The 27,302-nt window shown below is 50.4% G+C and overlaps 1 protein-coding gene across 2 annotated transcripts in view; it reads left to right on the forward strand.

Moving 5' to 3' along the window:
• Positions 1-27,302, forward strand: part of LOC126524583 (uncharacterized) — a 141,280-nt gene that overhangs the window by 98,141 nt on the left and 15,837 nt on the right. The window lies entirely within an intron of this gene.

The following is a 27,302-nucleotide window of genomic DNA, read 5'->3' on the forward strand; positions in this document are numbered from 1 at the left end:
AACGGCGCGATAGTGACGCGACCACTGGGCGGCCAGTATAAGATCAGCTCAAGAATGCGTAAAGAATGGAAACGTATCAGCTGCACGACGGGGGCAAGACGAAGGAAAGCGACCGGCTCGAAGGGCTCCAGGCGGCATAAATCTAGCGACTGCGCCGAACTGTACTGAGCTACGCACTACGACGATATTAAATATTTATCCCGTGCGAAAGCAGGCATACGGGCCGGGCAGCGCCGTTTCACAACCGTGGGCGCTTCTGGCGATTCTCACGGCCTCGTTCCGATGCGGCTCGTGCAATATTTTCGAAGGTATACAAGGCACAGGAAGCTTGAGATGATCGCAATTTGTTCTTTAATCTGTAAAGCGAAGCTCTTCGATCCGCTTAGATTGCGCGGATATGTGTAGGCGCCCGTACGGCGCCGAAGCTCCTTTGCCCGCCTCCGTTCGCTTTTATTGGAATTCAACGAAACGTGGGCCTGTGCGGCCTACTGCCGCTATATCTGCCATCTCGAACAACGCGACACGGTCCTGCGCCTGCCCACGAATTCAGGTCCCCGGGCGTCGCGATATCGGCACGCCGTTTTAACGAGTTGGCGATGCATCGCGCTACTTTCTCCGGACCAAATGTGACCGTCGCGCGCGCGATACTTAGACACCGCCGCGGGGAGTTTCGGCTCGGTCGCCCCTTCCAGGCGCCCGCGGCCTCATACGCGATTTGGCAGAAACATCGCTGAATCGCGCGGCCGAAAAAACAAAACAAAGAAACAAAGACACCCGCGCGCTTTGGATCGAGACACAGCGAGCGTTTCCAAAGCCGTGCGTTGTGCATATCGCGATCACTGCCGCGAGCAAGGTCTCTGCTGTCAGAATCGGCGAAGTGGGCCGCGACGCCTGTGCAGCGCTCGCCCTGTTTCGAAAAAATAAGAACAGCTTCGCCTGTACGGCTTAGTCATGCAGATCCTTTAGCAGCACGCAGTCACCATCGCCCTTCTCTATCTTTCTTTTTTTTTTCCATATCTTGATCTTTGTTAAATTGCCTCGTCCTGTTCCTCCTATTTCTCTATAGCCAGCCACCCGTGTCGGTGGTTAACGCACATGTCTCGCTTTCTGCTTTTTCGCGGCCTTTGAAGAGACTTACGCGCTGTACGCATCTGGCAAATCTAGCTCGAGAATCACAAATGCCCGCGCACCGCTTGAATATCGGGGGATCGCTAACATCTAAGAAATTGGATCTCGCCACGCGTGGTACCCTCGGTTCCCGTTTTTCTCTCTCGCTTCACGACTCGTTCCGTCCTTGCGTGGCAATAATCGCAGCACCAAGCGTTTTTGCAGGCAGCTCTGTTATCCGAACTCTTATCGATAAAGAGGTAAGGATGCGATAAGAGTCTGCATACGCTTCGCCGAGGAAATAAACGGCGTGACTAGTGCCCCTGAGGCTACACGTTTCCGGACGTTGTTTCGTTTACAGGCCGTCGTCGCCATTTTCACACGTCGCGTTTCTTTTGTGAAAAGACGATATAGGGCCGTTAATCATGATTTTAAGGCTGCGCACTGGGAACAGATGGAGAAAGTAATAAGTAGGCGTCGAAAACGTCATGTCAGTCCGTTGGTCCCCGTATTGCTACTCTTCGCTCTCGATTGCATGGCTACGAATCTTACATAGCTCGTAGCGAGAAATTCGTTGGTTGCGGGTACTTGACGTAGCAGAGCAAGTCTGGGACTGTGAAAAAACGCCGCAGTGGGGGACTCCGGATTAATTTAGTTTGACCACCGTGCGGTGTCGCTTGACGCGCCCGTACACCTAAGTTACGCGAGCGTTCTTGTATTCTGGCCCGCATAGAAATTCGGCCGCTGCGGTCGGAAACCGAACCGGCGACCTCGCTCTAAACAACAGAACGCCATGGTCACCGAGCCTCCGTGGCTGGTAACAAGACGTGGCCGTATAGACAACTTCTTGGCGTTCCGACTCGAGAATACCGCATTTCTGTGTCCCCGTTTATGGCGCCGTTGATAGTTGAGAACCGTTACCAAGTTGCCCACTTTACTATATTTCTCCTCAAGAATACAGCAATTCGATTATATGTCGACTTTTTGAAAGCTACCGGATTGAGTCACCGTCTGTAATCCGGACTGAGTGACTGAACGATATCCCCAGTGGACTTTCTGTTCTTCTTTTAATCTTTCCGTCCCCTTTTCCCTTTCCCCAATGTAGGGTAGCCAACCGGGCTCAGTCCTGGTTAACCTCCCTACCTTTCCTTTATGATTTTCTTTCTCTCTCTTCCGAGCGTGTATAATGTCTGGAACGTATCCCCAAAAAAGTGCGCCTCAGCCCCTCTGAGTGGAGAAGTCACAGGGCGCGCTTCAGCGAGGCTCCACCAGCGAAGAACCGTCGCGAAGAATCGGCCGAAAAAAGCATTGCTCCCTTCCAGCACCTTCCAGCGCTCGATAACGAAACTATAGCCGAGAAGCCTCCGAGGATGGGTCTGCAGTACCGTGACACAGCACACTTGTCAAAAAGTACACATGTTAGGGCCAGCCGAGTCGCGATGAGCGGAAGCGTGACCACGCAGTTTGTGATTTGTCGTCACAGCGTTTTTCTACTGTGTGTGCGCATAGTTCAGGTTCAGACGGCAACTGTATAGGCACAGCCGCGCACAATCACAACATAGCAGGTTTCGTTCAAGGTGCGTTTGAGCATGCGCGGAGACGAGGACGGACACGAGCAGTTGAGTCGTCACTCTTCACAACGAATTTTCAGTACCGCCTTAGCGGACACGCAGAATTGATTGTGAAGTCAACGAGAAAAAAAAATAAAAGCAGCCGCTTCAACCTGAGCGTCCCCTTGACTCTCGCATCCCCGAGCTCAAAATTTGGCCTCAAGATTTCGTCCGTGATCGAGCGTCTGCGGCGAAATACGTCACACTTACGACGCAGCGGATGTCAGAGATTTGAGCTGTCGCTCGTGAGAATATGCGTCAATAATTTGTCGCGGACGGGCTTCTCGAATCAATAAGAAACGTCGAAAAGGACAAAGCTGGAGACGAGTATGTTAAGCACGTGTACCGTCACTCGACCGGGAGGCAATTTCCGTGTTATTTTTCCGCGGGCACGCGACGGCACCCTCGCTCCTCGAGACCGACCGCAATCCTTCACTCAGGTGCCAGCCGCGGGCCGACACGGCCACACTCGGTGCGTGCGATGTCCGGAAACGCGGCGTGCAGGAAAACTGCATGCCGCGATGACCATGTGGAGCACATGAAGTGCGCGCCCCTTTTTTCTTTCTTTTTCTGTTTTTTTTTTCTCACGCAGTTCTCGTGGGTCGTCTTCGCAGCGGAAATGGGCCGACGCATCCGGCGTTTTTGGTAATTGCGTCTTGAGAGACCAGTCGCGAAAACGTTCCGTCTTTAATAGCGCCGCGGCCCCGCTGCTCGCTGAAGCTGAAGGTGCATAGGCTCGACCACGGCTGCCATTAGTGCTGTTAGTGATGATGAAGATGATGATGAGGAGGACGATGATCCTTCCAAATCTGGCACTTACCCCCATATCAGAACTTGTGCTATCGTTTCCAAACGCTTCGATTTGAATGTTTGCCTTTACCCCTCTTGGTGTTTTGTTGCGCGTTTTCAATCACTCCGGTGTGACCAACGCTCCTCTTGTGTATACGAGCCATGTTATGAGGCAACGACAACAACTTACCCTCAGCGGGGGATGAATTGACGATCTTGTACTCCTTCTTTACATAGCCATTACGTTGCGTGATAAAAACGCAGTAGTGCATAACCGGCCCCAGGCTCTGTGTATTGTTGCTGCTATTAATCTTATTCGCCTTTAAATAACCTTTATACTGCGTCATTAAAGTGCAGTGATGCATGCATGGCCCCAGGCTCTGCGAGTAATCGGGTAGGTTGAAACCACCGCGGCATCCGCGTGAAGGTAATGGAACGAGTGAGATCCGTTACGTGTGCGGTCTTCGATCTATCTTTTGTAGTGCGCAGGTTTAATGGAGTGCCCACGGCGATCTTCTATAATCACGCTCTTTTCCCGCTGTACCTCAGCGCAATTTAGAGAGAGGTGTATTCCTACGTGTTTAAGGCATATAACGAAAGGAGCACTATACACTGTCGACCAAGCATTTAGAAACGAACGGAATACAAGAACGCAGAAGCCTTTAGCTTAGCATACACGCGTATTGTTTTGGGTGAAATCCAGCGGCACGCTTAGTTTTGTATCGAAACGTAAGAAAAGAAAAACAGAGACGAAAAACAAAAAAACAGAAATGACTCCCTAAAAGTGCTCGCGATACGACATCTCACCGAATAGGTCGTAGTCGGATCTCTGCGCGGCCCTCATTTCTTCGTAGCGACTTCTTTCCCGCTCTCCTTATTGTAGAGGTTGCCTTTCCTCGTAGACGCGCAACAGCTACACTTAAGACGATCGGGCCGCCAGGGGGCGTCGTCCGCGGACTATCGGGGCCAGCGCGCGCTGCTCTGCATGCGAGCTTCTTGCGTACGCCAAGAGGCAGCGCTTGTCGACCGTTCGCTCGGGCTCCCGAAACGAGTGAAAGACACGTACGCTATGTGCGTACGACAGCGCGTGCATTCTCTCGTACGGACGGGCAGGCCGGCGCTGCGATGGGGAGGCGATCATTACGAGCCGGTCACGTCACGGATAGTTATGTAGTTGCGCTCCGCATGAGCTCGCGGTATTTCCTTTGTCAGCTTGTCTTGCCTTCTGGAGCCAAAGAAACGGGAACAACAAATAAGAAGGATATTGAAGAAAAGAAAAAAAATGACAGCACATTTGTCTCGACTGGCGGCCTCCGGAGGCCTTCTGCGAGGCCACTTTCGTGGATAAAACGAGTGACCGTTGCTTCGGGAAGGAATTCTTTCGCACGACTGGCCGGAGCTTACGCTCGACTGACCATCTTCGCGTTGCCCCGTATCGACGACTATTCCTTATTGGTCTCGACTTAAGCAGACAAGCACGCGCGCATGTGTGTCTTTCTCGTGCACGGGTGCACGGTATAATGGGTGTTCGTGTCGCTGCGCTGGCTGCTCGACGTGCGAGACGGCGCTGCGCCTGTTTAATCTTCCTACCAGCGCTAGCGACTCCGGTACCTTCGGTGTAAGGAGTATGCATACCTGAATTATTGCTGTATATTTGTGTCAGCCCTCCCCAGCGTAATGCCTTGACAGCACTGGGAGTATACAAAAAAAAAAAAAAAGAAGAATACGAAGACGACAGGCTTATGGCAACAGTTTCATTTATGAAGCAAACTCATGACACAGTTAAATTAAAGTTAAAGTTAACACAGTTAAAGGCTAGTTGGTTCATGCTCGAAGTAGTAAAGGCAAGGCGCAGACGACCAGGACTCAAGAAGAACACAAATGACAGGACCAGCGCCACTCGAGACTGGCAAGCTGAGACGGCGATCAGGTTGACGCACAAAATGGCAGGATCGGTGCGAAAGCTTTGTTGAAAGAAAGGACCCAATGTAGAAGAAATACGCTCAAGTAAAAGTCTTGCTTGGGCTAGTTGGTTCATGCTTGAAGTAGTAAAGGCAAGGCGCACAAGAAGAATACGAAGGCGCCGGTCCTGTCGTTTGTGTTCTTCTTCTTGAGTCCTGGTCTTCTGCGCCTTGCCTTTACTACTTCAGTCATGACACAGTACTCGACAGAGTCAAGCGAGTCGCATTCTAATGTCACAGCTCAAGCACGTAGCTTTAACGACCCCTGCACCACTTGAATTTGCACTGGTGAATAAGTTTGCTACACGCTACCGTGATGAACAGTGGTTGAACAATGTGTGTCTCACGCTGAAGCCAACATGACGAAGACAAGTTGAATTGTCGCAATGTTGGCTTCACCGTCAGGCATCGCTTGTACAACCACTCTTCGTCACGCCAAGTCTCCGCCGTCCTATGAACCTCTGCAATGGGGGTCACATAGTAGCGCGACGTGGAAACGAAGACTCGGTAGGAGGGAGTAGGAAAGAACAGAGTGATCGCCGAAACTCCAACTGTTTATTCGCAGAGCGAAGTCGCTGGATAATAACACGTGCGCACGCGTGCAGCAGTCACGTTAAAGAAGCCACCTTTAATTGTGCCAAGCAGTTGGAATTCATTTGGAAGAGATAAACAGAGGTATCGCTAATGCAGTTCCTGCGTCTTCATATTTAAAGCCTCGAACGTCTGCCACGCTTGGATTTCTACGTGCTGCGGGCTGTATTATAAAGCTAGCTAAAGTTTGAGAATAAAGAATATTGCAAAATATGGACGCACGTGAGCAGGCTAAACCCTGCACTTCGATCGTGCCGGTCACAAAGAAAAGAAGGACAGAAAGAATAAAATGGTTGGGTTTTAGCAGCCTCGAATATGTGCGCACTATACCCCAGAAAAAATTGGGGCCGACGCTTTTGAGTCTTGCAGTCTTGGCGCTTCGCTGGCAAACTAAGAGAGAAAGAGAGAAAAGATACATCAGGCAGAACAGACACAGAGTGAGACAAACACAGACGTAGTAAAAAAGAAAAAAAAAATCATGAAGCGTATGCCACGCATATAGTCTCTAAGCGCGTATATGATCTTACCGCTGCGGAGCTCAGGGCGTGAGCGTGATAGGGCCGACGCACGGGGTCCCTCTCTCCACCTTTCATTTTTTTTTTCTTGTCCTATTTGCTAGCATATATTCTCGGGGAGGCAAACACGATCCCTTCTGCAAGAAAGCCGTCGTTGTCCTCCGAGAGACAGCGACCACAAAAAACGACGTTCCCTACTATCTCTATCATCCCCCTCCTCACCCGACACTCCTAAAACACGTCCCCCGCCATCGCGCGCGTGTGCGACACTCCATTGGCCGTGCTCGTTCCTCTCAATTTTTGGCAGTCGACGCACGCGCGCGAGCGGCGCGTCCCGGCCACGCAGCAGCGGCCCACTGTACGCACCCACCCACCCACCGGCCGTCGTCGACGACCCGCTCTCGTCCTGGCCGCTTATTGTTTTTGGCCGCGAACGCGCACGCCTGTACGGCAGCGGCGCCAACTGTGCCGCAGTGTCCGATCTCGGCGAAACGCGATAAGGGGGCGAAGAAGAAGAGTGCTGCTTCTTGTATGGGCACGCACTCGCGCTCGTCCCTGGCTCGCTTCTTTTGCCTAGTCGCGCGCTCCGAAGAGAGGACGGCAAGACGAGAGATACCCCCGAGCCCCCCACTAATTCGTGCTTCTCTTCTTCCTCTCTCTATATATACGGCGGTCGCCGTCTTCTCCATCGGGGACAGGGCGAACCGCACGAGCGCGTTAAGTTGCCTGGCGCGCACACGGCGTTTTGTTTTCCTCGACGCGTTCCTTCTCGGGATGTGCCTGGAAACGGTGAACTCAGAGGCAGCACACCGCGGACGTGGCAACGCCCGTGGACGTTGCGATGGGAAGACGCGAATTTGGCGCTGTAATCGACGTAGCGGCGACAAATTGGCGACGGCCTCTCCACTTTGCGGAACTTGTAACCCAGTAGCGTGAATGTTCGGACGAGTTGGTTGAGACCAATTTCTTCCTTTTTTTTTTTCCAGCGCTTCTTTCTTTCGAGTCTCGTAGGTTCGCGTTGAGTGTGATGTAGGACGAAACAGTAGTGACTGAATGTTTCGCTTCAGCATCTATCTACAGCGCACATTTGCTGGCTGCTGTGGTTCTAAACAGGTGTACTTTAGCTATACGCGAGAAAGGATCTTGAAGAATCTACGAAGCGCTGGACAAACACTTTATACAGGCGTTGACTTGTGGACAACAAGTTCTTTAGGTTGTTACTAGAATTTATACATAAGCGAAGCCTCCGGCCTTTCGTTTAAGTACGCACGTATGCCGCAGGACAAGTTGTCTGAATTAAAAAAAGAAATAAAGAAAGGCTACAGGTCACATATGCGTATGCTCAGACGTAGATAACGGACTACACTGAAGGTATGCGACAGCGCTCGAAAATTGTCAGACATTTGTGTAGCCCGTATAGACGGAAGATCAGGAAATGCGTAACACGCGGATGGTCCACTGCCCGATCGAGTGAAGTGAACTAGCCGTATCGTCGTTATAGCAGCATTGACGCACATTACGAGGCAGCTGTATTAGAGAACGGAATATTATTTGTTTGTTTTCGTGAAAATGAAGTCTGCGATGAAGGCTGTGCGCGGAAGGAGCACAGCAGTCGAAGGATTACGCGCGATGTATGCTGGAGAAGGCATTGCGATATTCACGGGAACAACTCAAAGGAAACAAGGGAAAGAAAAGGAAAGGCGAGGCGTGTAAAAAAGCATGGCACGCAAAGGCACACACACGCACTCAAGATATGTTCATTAAAACTTCCAACTCGCGAGTGTCATTGGAACAACAGAAGTCAATTCCTGAACACTCGCCAAAATGAACCAGCGAGCCATTAGCCAGGTCCGTTTAGAAAGTAGAAAGAAATGTCGAGGTGAAACCGTGGCGGCTTGAAGTTACAACTTCGTTTGCGTCGGAGCATTCGCGACGAGTGCACATGGGAGCAACATGAAATATCATTAGAGATAATTAAAAGAAGGAAGTAGATGCCTATATAACACTGCGGTGTACTTCAAAGAAAACCATCCGCTTGGCAAAATAGTAATTACCCGGAGAATAGCCGCGTAGAAATGGCGCTTTTTCGCGATAGCTCCCGAAAACTCATTTCGCTGCTTCTGCTTGGATAATTGTAATGGCGCGGCATTCCCGCTCGCCACTTCAGTTGCATTCCTAGCCTGGCCGAACGTCGCATTACTGTGGGGCTTGAAGAGTCGGGGGGGGGGGGGGGGGGGGATTCAGTTTGTTGTAACATATAAATGAAGCTCGCATAGACGAGGATGCCAAAAAAATTTTATAGGAAATGACATGACAGCCCCCCCCCCCTTTTTTTTCTTTTCGATTGATGTGTAAAAATTACAACGAAAAGGAAAATAAACCAGAAGACAACTCTGTCGCCTGTGGTAGCCGAGTCCACAAACTGGCGCGTTAACGGGGAGGAGGGGATGCATTACGAATTGATCGGCGCAGGCGGTTGTGTATGCGTATATTGTCACGTCGTAGGGGCGGTCAAGAACACAGTAGCAAAACTGTGAATGGCGAAACCAACTCTTTATTGGGCGAACTTGTGTGCAGAAATAGGCTACGCTCATAGCACAACGATAGCGGCGAACACAGTCGGCGATCGTCAAGAATCTGATATGCGGATCAAGCGCGTCGACTTTTACGCATGAGTCATCGAAGTTTCCAGAGTAATTGCTGGTGCCTGCATGTCTTCCAGAAAGTGCTACACAATTCGCGTCGCTCGTACAGTCAGATTACGCAAGCTTCGATGATAACAAACAACGGATAGAACCATCGATAACATTCGAGAAACTTCCGATACGTGCAGGCGCATCCTGTGCTGAGCGACAACGTTTAACATTTGTTGGCCGGGGAAAGATAAGCAATAGACGTGTCAATATTGTGCGTGTGCATGTGTTTATATGCGTGCATGTGCGTGCGTGCATATAAAATTACACCTCAGAGCGCTATCCAGTGCCATTCACACCTCTACACCCCACGTAGATGTGGAACATTCCGTCAACATTGCGTCACTTCGCGTGCGAAGTAAGGAGTACAGGAAACCGGCCAATCAGCCGTCGCGTACGCTACCTCAAGGCATCAAAGGTGCCAATTGTTCTTGAACCGCCTGTTTTTCCAAAGGCTCAGTTTCAGAGTTTCTGTCTCATTGCTCGGCGCAGAGGGCATCATTTTCTTCGCTCGTTCTACCACACGAGGCCCATTTTCGGCGTATTATCCACGCGGCCCCGAGAGAGAAAGTTTAATGGTATCTGGGAGAGGTTAGCCGAGTGGCAGTGTTGGCGCCCAGGCGAGATTGTGAGGGATGAAAGAAAGAAAGGGAGTGCCCCTACATTGGTTTAACTTTAGGCGACGGCAAAGCCACAAGCGCGGGCTCCTTGGCGTTCCGTATCGTAGTAGCACCGAGCACACCGAACAGCCGCGGCTACTACGACTTGCGAGCGGAACTGCACTAGCTAGAACTTTGGCGAAACTGTGTATGCAACGACGCTCCCCCCCCCCCCCCTCCCCCGCCTTCCCTGCCGCTAATAGCACAGCTTGCGTAGGTAGCAGCGTAGGGGGCAGCCGAGGAAAACGTCTGCAACGGAGGAGGGAGGGGGGGGGGGGGGGGGGCGTGGGACGCGGAAGAAATGCGGAAACCCTTTTCCCAGACCTGGCGCATATACACGCCGGCTCGCGGCATCTGCGCAGTGTTGCTTTTTTGCGCAGAAGCGGAGGCTGTTGCGCATAATACCAACCACCACCACCACCACCCGTGCTCGCGTGCCGAGTTGGACACGACGAGCGTGAGCCGACGGGCCCTCCCAGACGCCGCGCGGCGGTTTGTTGTTTCTTCTCTCCGCGCTGCGGCATCGAGCGTGGAACGCAGGGAGGCAGCTTTCTTTCTTTCTTCCCTTCCGTTGTGGTGGGAATTCGTGCCCGCAGTGAGAGTGCGGCGAAAAAGAGAAAATGCCGCGGACTGGGAGGGACGGATAGATAGGAGATTATGGTTGGGCACAGACAGACATAGCTAAATAGCTGGATAAGTTGATGAATACACAGATAGACATATAGTTGGTTATATGGATATACGGATCCTGTAGACAGATGACTAGATGGATGGATAGCGAAATAATACACCGCAGACGGAAGGATAGATAGATAGATAGATAGATAGATAGATAGATAGATAGATAGATAGATAGATAGATAGATAGATAGATAGATAGATAGATAGATAGATAGATAGATAGATAGATAGATAGATAGATAGATAGATAGATAGATAGATTGGACGGACTAGCAATAGTGAGTGAAATACCCCGAGATCGAAAAAACACCGCCACATGAATCCCATCTCGACGACGGCGTTGGACGGAGACACGCAGAGCAAGGAAGGGGGGTAAGCAATATGCAAAATTTCGCTATAGTGCGCGTCTCCACACAACTCGTCTCGCCTAAGCGACATGGTGGGGCTACACTCGTAAACAAGGCACCATCGTCCATAACGCCTTCCGTTCTTCCCACCATCAAAGTTTCGACAGTGCTACTAGCGGGAGGAGGCCGGCCATCTTGCTTGGGGCAAGTTGGACCCGCGAGGAAAGCTGCTAGCGGAATCATGTATATGGTCTTTCGAGAGCGGCTATATTTCTAGCTGACGCCCAATTGCGGTTTTACTATACCAGTATATAGAAGTATACGTGGAGCACAAGGATATTGGCACAAAAGTAATGCATTGCACTTGGTTTTATACATTTCACCGACGGGCAGCGAGAATACGTCCTCTCTGTATGATGATGATGTGTGGCATTTATTTGCCCAAGGGCCAAATATTGCCCAAGAGTGCCAGCTCTCTGCTGTTGTTCCCACAGCTCCTTTGAACAAGCTAGTGCTCACGTGGGTTCACTGCAGTACAGGAAGCATTACGGTGACGCCCAGGGAGCTCTCGTTAAAAAAGATGCCTGTAGAAGATAGCCCTCTCTGGAGAACTTCGATTTGGCGAGCCTCACATAACTGACGTAATCATTTTGCTTATTCTATAAGTTCAAACACCTTGACTTCTTGTTCATTTTTAAGCACATTATCTGGAGCTTGATTTGCGTTTTTGGAAATGCGCGATTTTCATCGTTGTATTCCACGTAACTTTTCTTGTTCCTCCAGCCATCACAAATTATTGAGCTTTAGAAATAAAAATAGCCTTATTAAACTACCGTACATACCCGACTAAGGGCTTCACTCGTGAAAAGGCCGCACGCCCAACTTGACAGCCCAAATCCGATTTTTTTTTTTCAATAGAACTAAAGAATTCGAATAATGAAGAGAGCGTCGCAGCTTGTGGGTGCGGGCTCTCCGATTCTGAGCGGGTGGCATGCGCCGTCTTCGGACATGGTTGCGAGAAGCTTTTACGTCAAAGTAATATATATCACGCTGTGGAGGGTACTGAGGATGACTGTATTCATAGTTGTGTTACCAAATCGAATCTGAATAGCGCTGGCAGCCGCAAGTACTGAGGGCTACAGATGGGCACCGGCTTCGTGGCGTGCATGCGTTATGGAAAAAAAACTGCGTTTGCTGTTTTTGCAGAAAGAAATCGACGATGTTGCGTACGGTAAGAAAATTAGACCGCAATAGTCTAGCCCCGTGCAAGAGCCGCACCTCGTTAAGAGTGCGAAAAAAAAAAAACAGTGCTCTTACAGGAGTATATACGGTATTTACCAATTGCAACCTAATTAAGCCGCAGCGCAGTGACTGGACACGCAGGGTATGAAACGATCTGTTTGTCTTTACCCGACTCTGTCTCACTCTCGCCGTCCAACATTTCGGAGCTCAGTGCCTCCGTGTTCCGGTTAGCCATCGTCATCGCCAATGTAAGGTTAACTGTGTTCCATTCGCTCGCGTATAATCCCTGCCCGGTCACACACCTGGCGCTGGTGACGCGTCGGTCGGGCGCGTAGCCCGCAAGGTAACCCCTGTGGACAAAGAACGAGTGGGACTGTCCTATAGGAGGAGAAGCGCAAGCGCTGTGTTGATAGTACGTCTGTATCATCCCGCGCTATGTGAACACTGCGCGCTGAGGGGAGTCGTTGATCTATCCCATACGCGGAGGTAAACGCGAGCATGGAAGTGACATCAAATATCAGCGTGCGCATCCAAGCCAGGCAGGTATTCCTCGAAAAATGCATACTCGAAATGACCGGCACTGCATGGCTGAACAAGAGCCATCTCCGGGAGCCAGCGTTTAAACAACGGTATCCGTCTTCGCCAGGGAAACTTCTGCTTCACAGTGAAGTCTCTCGCTGCCCCGTCGAATACAACACCCCATCGTCGAAACATTGGCGCCAGAGGCGTCTCTTGTTCCATCACTGTCGGTCCAATCAACCTTCGTGTACAAATGTACAGGTCTCTGGTGCCACTGTTTTCGCTTTGATAATGAACGTCAGACTCTCCCGTGTGCCTTGAATAGACTGGACGACAGGCCATTTACAGAAGCAAGGATCTTGGGAGCCTGGCCTCACAGTTCGTTAGCCCAGAAAGCAGTTCGAGCGCTTCTTCACTACCTGATGGCAACAGACTTGGGTGCCCGACTATAGATATCCTGCATCCAACTTAGCGCATGTAAAAGTGGCGGTATAGACTAATGTTTTCTCTCTCTTTCACTCCCCATTCCCCTCCCCACGTGTAGGGTAGCAAACTGGACTCAGACTGGTTAACCTCCCTGCCTTTCCCTCTCCCCTTCTCTCTCTCTCTCTCTCTGTCTCCCTCTTCAGGTCTCCTTAAGCATCGTACATGGAGAGTGCCGGTAATGTATTTCGCAGTCCATGTACACACTCGCACCACGTCTGCTGTGCACTGCACACCCTTTCACCTCCCCCCACGCAACCCCGACATCCTTCCTCAACCCTTCCGCCCATGCAGTCTTCTCACGGCGTCTCGCATTCGGGCGAGTGGCGCAGGTTTCCGACACAATGGCCGGAAAAAGGGTTGCGGCCGGCCACCCCGAGCGCGAAACGCACACACACGCGCCCGCGCGACGCTCCGCGAATAGCCGCGCGCGCCGCGTGAGCCGCATATAACGCGTACACACGCAGCGGCTTGCGTAAGAGTGCGGCGGCGAGAGGCTTGGTGCCCGTCGGTCGGTCGGCGTGTACGCCTCGTGCGATCCGCATATAGTGCAGCTTTCTTCACGCACACGCGCGCGCGCACACACACACACGCGCGGCCCCGCACGACCACGGCATCCGGAAGGAAGCAAGGGGGTCCAAACAATGGCTGGGTGCCGGTGCGAGGGGGGCACGGTAGGAGAGAGAAAAAGAAAGAAAGTGGGAAATAAAGAAAGTCGGCCCCATTTTTACGTCTTTGTCGTATTTAAAACAGCTGGCCAACGTCACCATCTTGCCCCTCCCATTCTCTCGCTCGCCTTACCCTCCTGCTTCTTCCTTCCTTCCTACCTTCCTTCCTTTCTTTCTTTCTTTCTTTCTTTCTTTCTTTCTTTCTTTCTTTATTTATTTATTTTTTAGTCTCTTTCTTTCCTTCGTTCTTTTTCTTTGTGTCGCGTGAAATACTGAGGCGAAGACGCTGTCAGAGAAGGGCCGCAAAGTGATAAAACATGCCGGGGTGACAAAAAGGGAGGAAGGTCTCAAAAGAAGGAGTATATGTGTATGCTACATCACCCGCCGTGTATTCATCCACGGTGCGTGCAAGCCGCCACTGATGGTCCGCGGCGGAGAGGACGGGCCCACGCACATTTAGTTGCTGCTTTGAGCGGGCGGCCCATTGGGGACACGTAGCTGCACGGTGTCAAGAGCTGGACGCGCGGAGCGAGGAAACGAGCACAACCTCGACCCTCCACCCGCTCCGTCTCTTGGCGTTGAATGACGCCGTCTTATTTTTTTTTTTTTTCCATTTACGTAGGTACGACAAAGCCTTCGCGCCAACCCCGTGTCTCCAGTTCGCGCTACACGCGGCATGACCTCGCATGGCTAATAGTTCCGTCGACTTGAGAGTCTAGCTGTTCCTCCTAAACGCATGCCACGTAGATCCTTCCCGCCCCCTACAGACAGCGCTGTCATAAAAGGGTTTGGCACCGGAGGACGCCGTGTTGTGTACACGGGGTAACTCTCGGCAAAAACAGCGTACTTGCGCACGCGACGTACCTCAGATTGCTTTTGCTTCGGGCGGGTACGACGGGCGTAAACGTGACGGCGATCTGGCGGTTCAGGTTTGGGGTGCTCTATGGCTGCATCTGCCAAGTGCTTTGCCGTTGAAGTGCAAACATATTCTTAGTAACCATTTCTCTCTGCAGTTTGGCAAGTTATGCAATGTGAAGGAATTAAGAGACTTGACGCACCCATATAGAAAATAAAATAAACGAACATAATTACAGGCGGTGATTTCGGCTTTGCAGGAGAAAGCTGCAAGACGCGTCTAAATGTGAGGCGCACGACAAGCCTGGTTGGAAAGTCGCGTATTTTTCGCATCAACAGCACCGGAATCAATGTCGCGAGTGCGTGCACGCGTGTGTGTGTGTTTGTGTTTGTTTGAGTGAGTAAAGCGCCCACCCATGCATATGTATGCGAATGCCGAGAGCCGTCCTTCGCCTGTCGTCACGTGCGTACTCACGCGAATGCACGGAAGCATACATCGCAGACCCGTCCGGAGGAAAAAGGCGCCGTAATGCACCTTGTTCCTAGAATATTTCTGCGTGCATGCGGAACATGCCGCCAAGAAGAAGAAGAGGAAGACGTTTCTGCGGCGGTAGCGGCGCAGGTGTTTTTGCGTTTCGCAAAGCGCTTCTCGGGAAACACGAGAGCTTCGTTAAAAGCCGGTCTCGCGAAAGCCGGACGGAGACGACTTATGAGACTGCAGCGGCGGCGGATGTTCTTACGCGATCCTCGATCTCCGGTCGGGCAATAAAGTCCCCGACATTATGGGCAGGAAGCGCTCGGCGGCCCTCTCGGGCCGTGGCGCAACCTACTCGACGCGAAAATGGACGAGGCTATATTTTGACTGGCCACATGAGGTGGGGAAGAGGAGGATGAGGAGGGGGGGGGGGGGGGGCTCGCTTCCTTAGCCTGCTACTCTCGACAAAACCTGCCGGCATCGTGGCCACCGGCGTTGCCACGTGCCATTCGTCTTCTTTCGGGAGACTGAGCTATACGCTGTCCGTGCTTACACTGAGCGCAGCGCGATCTAGCTCGACTGGTTACGCCAGTATAACCGCGCACGGCCGACCACGCACTGTATAAACACACCAGGGTCGCGAATACATCTTTCCGAGGGTGCACGCCAGTGAGCTGCGGTGACCGTGTTCCGGACAAACTCGGGGCCACATCCGGGTATACGGACCGCGCTCTTAACGGAACGCAAGAGCGATGTGCTGGCTTGAGTAAGAAGTTGGAATGGTATACTCTATACTGGACTAGTCGGTTCGACGTTTTGGTGTAGTGAGTGCTCGGGCATAGCAGGAGGAAAAACGGATAAGTTGTCATAAAATACGTGCCGCTAATTGGGCTAGACCATACGACATCTGTGCGCTTTGCATCTTCAACGCGAAGACGGGTAACCGAACAGACAACAGTTGTTTGTCTTGTCCGTTGCTCTTTATTTATTTATTTATTTATTTATTTTGTTTTGTTTTGGCGCGGAAATGGAGCATAAAGGACACTGCTTTCCCGCAAACGTCTCCGTTTTCCGTGAGAGCCTGGCATGATACTTCAACCCGCCGCGGTGGCTTCGCAGCCATGGTGATGCGCTGCGAAGCGCGATGTCGCGTGATCGAATCCCGGCCGCGGTGGGTGCGAAATGCAGAAACGCCCGTGTACTGTGCATAGGGGACACGTGAAAGAACCCCATGGTGGTCAAAATTATTCCGGTGCCCCCCACTACGGCGTGCGCCTCGTAATCAAATCGTTGTATTGGTACGTAAAAACCCAGAATTCAGTTCATGGTACTCCAGGTGCAGAGTGAGAAATGAGAATATAAACAACAGTGATAAAAAGAAAACAAAAAGGAAATAGGCAGCACGAACTCGCACGAAAGTGTAAAAATGTGGAGGACGCTTAAGCTACGCCTTTAAGGGTGGAACGCGATAGCATTCAAAGATCCCTGACTGCTTCTCACGTTTTCCGGCAACTGCAGCTAACGTAACCGCAATGTTAACCGGGAAACGCTGTCGGCGAACGCTATGCACGAAGACGAGCTTTCTGGTAGAAACGCAGCCTTTTGCGCGGGCCGATCCCGGAGGTAGCACACAGCCCTGCCGAAAAGAATGACATCATTTTCAGGTTTCTGTCATTGTTTCGCACTTTTAATATTTATGTCTGAGAAGATTTACCATAAAAGACACGCGCTGTCGCTGTTTTGTTTGATGACATTTGTTTGTGGGTTAGCAAAACGTGAACAAGGTGAATGCAGGATGCATTCACCTTGTTCACGTTTTGCTCATCGTCTTGAATTTCCATCTCCCGCATTCCCCGTCTTTTCTCTTGTTTGTGGGTTGTCATTCTCAAAATTCCGAGGAACAGCTTTGTCAGCAACGTCAGACAAGGTATGAGCAACTTTAGTGATAGAATACTGTGACAATATAACCCGCATATATACTGCATGTCGTATAGCAAGGCGTGACACATACTGTACATATACAGATACATAGGGAAATTTTCGCTCACGGACAACTCCGCCAACGCCGACACAGGATTTTCTGCGACACGGGGCCCTTACGCTATCGCGTATATCATCATCACCATCATCAGTCACCACTGCAGCCGGAGGACCGCTTCATGGGAGGTCGCGGCCGTAGGCTGCGCTGCCTGGTACGCGCGTTTGCATCGCGGTGCTCGCAAAAAGGGACTGAAATCGAGCCGGCGACGTCGGCCATTGCTCCAGACGTGTACACGGTCACCGGGAACGCATGCGCGCAGAGCACCAGCTACCTATATACCTGCTGGGATGCCTGGCTCGACGACCTTGCAGGTACTTAGAGAACTGCCAGTTTCCACTATGACTTTTGGCGCTGAAGTCTATAGTGCGTATTGCTTCTGTAGGCTTCGATAAACATGGCTGCTAACGTCAAACCCAACAAAAAAACTACGTGAACATGCAATCCTTCGTGGCTATTGTCGTTATTTGCGGTTTCAGGGCTGCCTTTATCTCTAGCAAAACATGAAAATGTGCACGTTCCCAAAGGTGCCATCTTTGGTCTCTGCCCGTGGCCGCCCGTTCGCCAACAAGCACTGGGCCTGTAAATTAAATTCAGATCTATTTGACCGTAACTATGGGCGCTATAACGTAGAACTATTCCAAACTTTTCTATTCCAATTCTGCAATCAGCCCTTCGCGATTGCTCGAAAACTTTTTTGGACCGCCCCCACTTCAGCTGTCTGTCACGCGACGTCACGAAAGCCGCGATAGCTCAAAATCTCATATGACGTGCACACATTGATTATGTATGATTTGACTGAACGAAAGAAAAATAGTTATTTCTGGTTCGACGCCTTTTCGCCATGAGCCTTCGGCTATTGGTCAAGTGTTTTCGGGCTGCACCCGCTTCACCTGCCTGTCACACGACGTCACATAACCGCAAGAACTCGCCGCGTCATAGTGACGTGTACGCGCTAAAGATGCATTAATATGCCGAACAAAACTGAATTTTCTTCTGAATAACCGCAGGCTGCCCCGTTCCGAAAGGAATAAAAGATGGCTGCAGCCGATCGCTCAGGCACTGGCTACTCGCACCTGCCGGAGAGCATGAGTTTATTTGCGTGTAATAACACTTTTTGCGTGGCCATGTAATGTTTTCGAGCACTTTCGGCCCGTTTACGACCTCGTTCTGCCAACTCTTCTTTGCTGAGGATCCGTTTTAGCATCATTCTTAAGCTTCCGATGCATGCCGCCGCGATTGTCGACCAGCCACCGCAAGCTATGTTAGGGAAAGCGGACCAATCACAGACGCCGGCACCACCCTCTTCATCTGGTTATCGATTTTCAGTGCAGTGGCTAGGCCCGATCGAATCCCTCTCCACTTAAGCGTGCTCCTCGCCTCTTGTGAGCCAATTAGATAAGACGAACCGCTCAGTGTAGGCAATGCTATTCGTTTTTTAAACAAACAAAAGTGACCTCCTATGAACGAGGAGAGCGTTTGATTGGTCTTTTGAGACAACGCTGCGGGTGAACGCCCGATGCTTGCGTCGGCGGTTATGCAAATTTGACGTCAGGAGATTGGAATAAAAACATATTGGAATAGCTTTACGTTAAAGGGCCATATAGCACGGATCTTCGGTAGCGTAACCGTTGTTCACTGCAATTGCTGAAAACCTGTGACCGTATGACGTAAGACTATTCCACTTTGACTTAATTCCGATCTCCTGACGTCAACCTTACGTAACCGCCGACACAAGCGTCGGGTGGTCATCCGCAGCGTTCTTTGAACAGCGCAATCAACTATATACGCTCCTCGTTTTTCGGGAGGTCACTTATGCTTGCTTTGAAAGCGAATAGCATTGCTCATACATTCGAGATGTTTTCCTTATCTAATTGGCTGACAAGAGGATAGGAGCGCATACAAGTGGAGACGGCATCGGTGGGGCCGCGCTAGCGCAGTGGAAGCAGATACCCGGATGAGGAGTGTTCTGCCGGCCTCTGCGATTGGTCCGCATCCCCTTGGTCATAGCTTGTGGTGGCTGGTCGAAAATCGCGGTGGTGCGCAAAGGGAAATTCAAAATTCCACTAAAACGAGTTTTTAGCGAAGAAGAGTTGGCAGAGTGATGTGATACAGAGCATGACATCGTTATATTGGCACGGAAAAATTTTTATACCAAAAAAGAAAAAAATTCATCTCGCCGCCAGCGCCGAGTCGCCAGTGCCAGAGCGACCGGCGAGCAGACATCTATTCCTTTCGGAACGGTGCTTCCTCCGTCTATTACGAAGAAAAAAAAAGAAAAAATTCCATTTTGCTCGGACTATTAATGCATCTTTTAGTGCGTACACGCCACTTTGACGTCGCGAGTTGTTGCGGTTCTGTGACTTCGCGTGCCGCACTAGCCGAGTGGCCGCATCCCGATGAAAATCTGACTAATAGCTTTTGAACCATCGCCGAAAAAAGGAGTAGAATCGCAAATAAATTTTATTCCGTTGTTCGGCCCTATCATGCATACTCAGCGCGTATAGTACGCGTCATAACAGATGGGGAGACTTCGCATGACATGGATCGGCAGTTTTCGCAAGTGGGCATGGCCAGGCATGTTTTGACCAATCGTAGGGGGCCAATGGTATAAAGTGGAATAGAAACAGACTGCAATGTATTTACGTTATAGCGCCCCTGCGAATGCACTTTACTCGGAGACTTTGTATAAATGGCAGCAGCCATCGACGTACTCTCGTTTCCATGACATCACGGTGGATGGGAATCTCCTTTTTATTCAATGCAGGTGTCCGCCCTCTCGCTCCAATCCCCCTTCAGGAACTATATGTATTGGAGCGCGAAGGCACACAAGGCAGGCGCATTGCGGTTTGGTGTGCAGGGCTTGTACTTAATTGTTATAGCCGTCATCGTGTGCACAGGGAAATAACGCTACGAATAACAGATAGCCAGCAACGAACGCAATGGCTTAGCCGCCAAGCAGCTGGAAGTGTAGCCTGCATTAAAAAGAAAGAAAGAAAAAGGAAAAACAAATCCAGAGCGCGTTCATACTTTGCTTCGGCTCGCACGCGATACCACGGAGGTATGGTATATGCGTGCTCCGACAGTGCGCGTTCTTCGTGCCGTGCCCTGTCTGCCGCCGTGGGTGCCGTATAATAAGGAACGAGACCCGCCGCGTGCTTGCCGCCACATAACACATCCGGGTTCACCGGGGCGCTTGCTTGCTCCCGTGTGTTACGAGCGATGCTCTGGGAAAGTGGTGCTACCGCGCGCGCGCGCGCGCCGTGTCTCCCGCCGAGCAGTTCTACGCGCACATATATATACTGCGACCCGCTTCTTCCATATGCGCCCTTTCCGTGTCGCGCGCGTGTCAGTTAAAATGCAGGTCGATTGCGCGCCTCTTCCGGTTGCTTCCGCAGATACGCGCGTTGCGTGTGTGTGTATATATATAAACGACGCCATCCCTCGAGTGCCGACTGTTGGGACACGGAAGGGCATGCCGAGATCCGCGCTGGCGTTCGCAGCTCACAGGTTCGGTTGTAGCAGGTCGGTGTATGTTCTAGCATGGGCGAGTCTCTAAATGTTGCGTCTCTTCCTTTGCGCCGCTCCTGGTTCCTGGACTTCTCCCTCTTGTTGTTCATTCTTTCAGAAAAACAAAAAGAAATATTGTGCGACAGACTTATACCACTTCCGCCGCCCTTTCTTGATCCGTATGTGGTCATCTCTCCACATCCGGCGGCCCCGTTTCCGCCCGAGTCGTCCTTTACGCTTAATCTCGAATGGAATCGGTATACAGCGGCGGTCGTGCTCTCCGGTCCCCCTTGTTGCGTGCTACAAATACTCCCCTGTAACTTCTCGGGATTCGCGCAGTTCGCGAGAAATGCCCGCGCAGATAACTGGAAGCAGCGTGTGTCTCTTCTTAAGGGCGTGCTAGAACATACAGGTAGATAGCGGTATACGGGCAATGGTTCGAGGCTTCCGTTTGTCCCGCTGGCCAAGTGTATATGCCACACAGTTACGGAAGCGCTTTTCGAACGGAGATGTTCATCGCGAGTGCGTATTGTGCGGAAGTGCCCCCGGAAACGTTGGATCTTATTCATCGGTGACGCCTTAAGCCTGGTTCACATAGTGCGATTTTGTTCGCGATTTCGCAGGTGTGGCAAATGTGCCGTCGGCGCGTACGTGGGCATGACATCTTTTTTGATGCTCGAAGCTCCTGAACTTCCCTGAGAATTCGCACAAGCGTCGTGGACGGGGAATCACTAACATCACGGATAGCCAGACACGTCCCTGCTATTGCTTTGTTTTCACCGATACGCGCCGAATGATCCTGCTCCAAGAGAGAGAGAGAAGCGGGTAAACGGGGTGGGAAGGGAAAGGAGGGCAACCGGAAGCGATTCCGATTTGCTATCCTCACGGGGGGAAGGGTAGCGCTGGAAACGTACCGTGATCGCGGCACTTTTGAAACGACAATGCACAGTTCGCATTGCTCAGTTCGCAAAGGGCCATTAGATAGCACTAGCTGGCATCACCAGTACTCAACCGCCGCGATGTCTTTGCGGCTGTGGTGCTGCGCTGCTAAGCACGAGGTCGAGGGATCAAATGCCGGTCGCGGCGGACGCATTTTGATGGGGGTGAAATCCAAAAATGGCCGTGTGCCGTGCGTTGGAGCTCAAAATTAATCCGGAGTCCCCACGGCATGCCTCATAATATAATCATGGTTTTGGTACGTTAAAACCCCAGAACTCCTGCATCACCAATACCGGCGATCGGAAGTGACGTCACAAAGGTGAGCGACTCCTCTAGCGACGGCAATACCGTGATTTGTAGCGTTTGCGAAAGAACCAGGCTGTCGTACCCCCGTATTCTAAAACAAGCCTCCTCTCTAGTCACTACCTCGAATTCACCGAAGATGTCGCACATCGACTGAAAAAGAATATTGCGCTCGAAAAAAACTCCTCGGTTATTTCTATATGACGCGGGGTAGCCTGAGAAAGGCGTGTTCAGTCCCGCGCATTTGCGTAGTCGCTGCGAGCGCCGTACTACGAAATGAATTTACTCAAGAATCGCCGTGGGGTAACCGGAGCCAAGGGAGCCCGTAATTAGTGCCCTGTAGATTCTACTATTTGTGCGACATAATTTGCATCACGCGGTAAGATGTGATGGCGTCCTTGGGCCGTTCACACTTTATGTGCTTTGGTGCGTTTTTTGTTTCTTTAGTCTCAGCTTATTGCTTTTTTTACGCGTTAGTGTCTTTTTTACGCGCTTTGCTACGAAGGGAACCGTTTCATCAGCAGTATCGATGCTTGTCACAGCTCATGCGTTGACTCTGAATTACTCACGATATGCATATAATTGCAAACTTATGTAAAACTTCTTTATATCCATGGTTCTTATTTCACTCTAAACGGATTGTGAAAGCTTTTCAATTACTTCTGTTTTTCTGCTTATGTTTTTCTTTCGCTTAGTGTCGATTTTTCACTGCGATTTCGCCGTAGTGGGTTCTTCAGTAGCCAAACGTACCACACTGTCGCAGTCAATAAACACCGACAGTTTCTGTCGGGAGATGGCGCTGCTATTGGCTTTCTTGCGAGAGAGGAGCCCGACTGCAGTGCACGTCTCATGCATGACGCGTTTCTGCTATTCGTGCATTTGGATAATAATCGCGGATGAATTCTGTTCGAATTTGTTCTTCTACTTCTAACACTCGTTCTGCTGTCTGTCTGGAAAGGGACGTATAGACTATTGGTGAAAAAAGAAAAACACAGGGAAGAGTTTGATACGAGCGCATACGTTAAGGCATAGGTAGCGGTACAAGATAAATAGAGAAGTTTTGAGGAAGAAAAAAGAAAGATTCAGGAAAATTTAGCTCGGGACCTCCTATCTAAATACATGGGAAAGAAGAAATAATTTTTCTTGGTGACCACTGTACGAAGTTTGATGAGGTTTGCTGCACTTAAAAGGGGGAGATGGTTAAGATCGAATGTCTGTTCGTAGCAAAGTTTTCATTTAGGCCGTCATTTTTCGAAGGAAGGTTGCTGAAAATAGCAAGTTTTCAGAAAACGAAACTATCAAGTTGACAAGTCTATATCTCAGCATTGAAAAATGATATCGCAATTACGGAAATTGCATCTAGTAGTAGATGTAAAACGGAGAAATTTGATCTAATATGGATCGCTCTCATGTACGCCAATAATATCTGAGTAGTTTCTTGCAGAACCTTCGCAAACATTGTAAAACGTTCACATAACATAGCACTGAATACATCAAATTTGCTGGCTTTGGATGTTCTGACGTGTTCATTTTACAGAACTGTGATATCTGTTCTTGGTGCAGAGTTGCGTATTTGTAAACTTCTTGCTTGTATGCAACTTTTTTTTTCAAGCTATCCAATTAGCGGCAATTTTCGTGAAAAACTCAGCCATAAATCAAAATTCGGCTTACAACAATCACTAAAAGTTACATTTTCTCCTGAAATGCCGCAAACTTCTTTAGAATCGGTCCAGTGGTTAGATCAGTAAGGCGTTTCTGCGTATTACATGTATTTAAATACACGGCGTCGTTATTGGGGCACAGCTAAAGCTTCCTCTTAAGAACATGTGTGCAAGAGGCTAAAATAAAAAGCGTGCGATTAACTCAAGCAGGCTAGGTGACTGTCACCGCCCCGTTTCAAAGGAGATATCGCTAAATAATAATAATAATCATCATCATCATCATCATCGAGTCAAGGTGTAATAGGGAATGAAGGAACGTTGTGTAAAACGCGGTAATGTAAAGGCTGCCGGCTACCAATGTTGTATTGTGAAGACTGTGTTGGGTAATGCTTCTCGCTTTAGTTTTGTAATGCTTCTTGCTCACTATATAACAGCACGCATCATCACGTGGCAAGTAAGATCGCGGCCAAATGGCGGCCGTAGTTTCAAGAGATTACGACGCACAAAACAATATAGTTTTTATCGTACCGTTGTCGCTTCCGTTATATACCTTTACCGCATCGGCGATCAGCTGACAGCTCTGACCGTCCTAACTAAAGGCGTTCGCCGCATTCAAAGCTGCAGGGCAGCAAGGGGCGTAGATCACCCAGTTGTGGCGAGGGAAAGAAAAAATACGGCAGTGCTCTCAGACGGGCTACACGGTTAGCCGCTGGACTTCCGCTTCATGCTGCCAACGCGACATCAAACGAGACACGAAGAGAAGGCACAGACACCATGAACGCTGGACGGCTGGAGAGAGAGAGAGAATAAACATTTATTGCATAAAGCGAGTAGAAAATTTCCTCGATGAGTGGGGCCCTCAGTCCAGGGCTCCATTGCCATGCGCGACTTCGCGAGCCCGCTGGATCAGCCGTTGCTGTTCCTGCTGGCTTGTGCTGAGCAGCGCAGACTCCCAAGAGGAAAGAGTAGGGTTGGGTATAGGAGGAACACCTGAAGGGTTAGGGCATTCCCATATGGAGTGATACACCGTGGGTTTGGCCCCACAGTGGGGACAATAGGAAGGGTACAGGGTGGGATGAAAGATATCTCTGGACGTGAAGGCTGAGCGCGTTAGCGCGGCATGGCAAGTCGAGGTGATGTAGCTTCTCGAACAGAACACGTTTGTTACATCACTCAACCGAAACGCGAGTCGGTCGGGGACGGGAACGAGCCGGAGCAGAGACCCCGCTTGGACCTGGTGTCGTGTGGGCGTGAAGGAGGCGCCGGAGGTGGCGCTATAGGGGATCAGTCGCGCTATATAGACGGGCACTCACAATAGTCGAGCGTTTGCAGTGTCTGCATCTCCTCTTTGCGTCCCAGTCGATTTCGCTCCGGTAACATGATTAAGCGGGTAAAAAAAAAATAATGACGGTTGCTGTATGCGAGAGCTCTCTAGTAGCAATCATTTGCAACCACATTCAGGGCACATACAGTAAAGTGAGAAGCGTAAGCGCACGCCAGGCGAGCATACGGGTGTACGAAAAAGAAACGCAAATTGGCGAGAAACGAAGGCGTAGAGCAATTAGCCCAATTTGTAGCGCCACAGGACTCCGGGAGGGAATACGGCTTTAATAAAAAAGAAAAAAAAAGGGGGAAGAAAAAGGAAAGAGGAGATATCGCCGCGTTTCGAATGCCGAAGTCAGCTGCACCGAAACAACGAAGAAAGGCGGAGGAAACGTGAGGCCCAGCCGACGGACGGCCGGTATATATATACGCACTCGTCGATAACCGAACCGAACAGCCGGACACGATCGGCGATCGTGCGTGTCCGCAACACGTCTCCGCTATCCCTGCCGTCCGCGATCAAGCCGTTCGAACGTGCCTTGCGCACACACACACACGCACGCGCGCCGCAAGGACGACCCCCTGCGAGTCGCAAGTCCAGTAATTGCTTGTTCACCGGAGTCAAAAACGCGCGGACTGGTTTTCCCTAATTAATGCTTCCGTTGTCGAACTAATTTGGCCCGCTCCGTCGGCGGCGCCGTCACAGCGGGAGCCTCGAGTAACGACTTCATTTGCATGTACACGCACGCGCACACCACAGGGATTTGCGTCGAGCCCTCCGGAGCTCTCGCGTACTCGACGTCCTATAAGGCCGCCTCGTTAAAAAGGCCTCGCTTCGTCAGAAGCTTGGCACGCAGTCAACGACGCTTAAGTACTTTGGGCAACCTCTTTCCTTCCCGTGCGATCAGCGTTCAGCGCCACCTGCGGCTAGAGACACGGGCGAAGTGGCCTAATTAACTCGTTTAAAGTCGTTCCCACGAATGATCGTATACCCGCGGTTACGGAGGACGTGAAAGAAGCACGCGCAGCAGGGATCATGTTCGTGCTGTTTGAAGGCAGTGCGGCGGACTAATGAAAATCCTATATATATACAACGGGAAATTTCACATTTAGAACAGCGAGATAGTAAAATTGTGCCAGAGACATACAGTGCCTACTATAGACAGTGCACGTGCTTGAGGTGGTAAAAAATATTAGCGGGCACTTACCGCGCTCGGTGCTAGCACCAGCATTTCATATAAGGGCGCGCCGGTTTATGAAGGTTTGCGCGATAATACGCGACTGCCTTCTTCGATTCAAAAGTGGAATTGCCCGTTGAACCACTAATATTATGTTAGCTCGAACCGAGATTAAGCATTGCGTTTTCATTTGCACCGTAAATGAGTTTTATAAGTACTGTACCCAAAGTTAGCGCATGCTTTAGCCACCCTCCGTTCAATATAACCGACGCCCAGTGTGGATTCTGCGCATGCGCAATGCCACTTTCCAATTGCCAAAGGCCAATTGCCGCGCGGCTGACAGCTCGAGGCACTTTGCGTGTACTCGCGAGCTTCTTTTACACTCGGAAAAACACTTTTATGTAGCGCCTACTCAGCAACGGAAAGCTCTTTCGGGGGTTTTTCGTGTTGCCTTACAATTTTCTCATTGACACTTTTCATCTAAGTGTAATATTCGAGAAGTTGAATAATTAATTCAGAATAGTTATGTAATTAGACGAAATGCAAAAACGTAATCTGAGTATCTCCAAGCGACGGCAAACAACATTACCTTGGATCTGTCCATCTACGTTGTATTTGCATACTTTGTAATATTGGTGCATGATAGTTGGGGACACCCTTATGCATTTTCTTTTCTTTCAACGTACCGCCTCAAACACCCGAAGAAACATACTGAAGCAAGGTTTGAGTACGGGCTAGTTGGTATTCCACGGTAAAATCGTCACTTACAGCGCATACATAGACGGAGGACAAAAAAGGAACGACGTATAGACAAGCGCTGGAGGGTTTAACTCGTTAACGCTTGTCTACGTCGTCCCTTTTTTGTCTTCCGTCTATGTATGCGCTGTAAGTGACGATTTTAGCCGAAGAAAGCCTCCCGCGAGTTCCGCTTCCTGCTTTCTCCGTCAAAATTGGGCACTATACATACAAGCCGCAGCTCCCATTGACACATATCTTCTTGGCCAAGGAAGCGACAGGCGAAACGCAAGAAAAATTAGCAAGATTAAGCAAATCGCGTTAAACATCACGCCCTATGCCGTTAGGTGGTTAGAGATACCTATAGATGACCAACATTCAGTCCTATATATATGTAGGTCGCATATTCGGCTAGAAACG

This window comes from Dermacentor andersoni, chromosome 3 (genome assembly GCF_023375885.2).
Source record: "Dermacentor andersoni chromosome 3, qqDerAnde1_hic_scaffold, whole genome shotgun sequence".
Classification (NCBI taxonomy): domain Eukaryota; kingdom Metazoa; phylum Arthropoda; class Arachnida; order Ixodida; family Ixodidae; genus Dermacentor; species Dermacentor andersoni.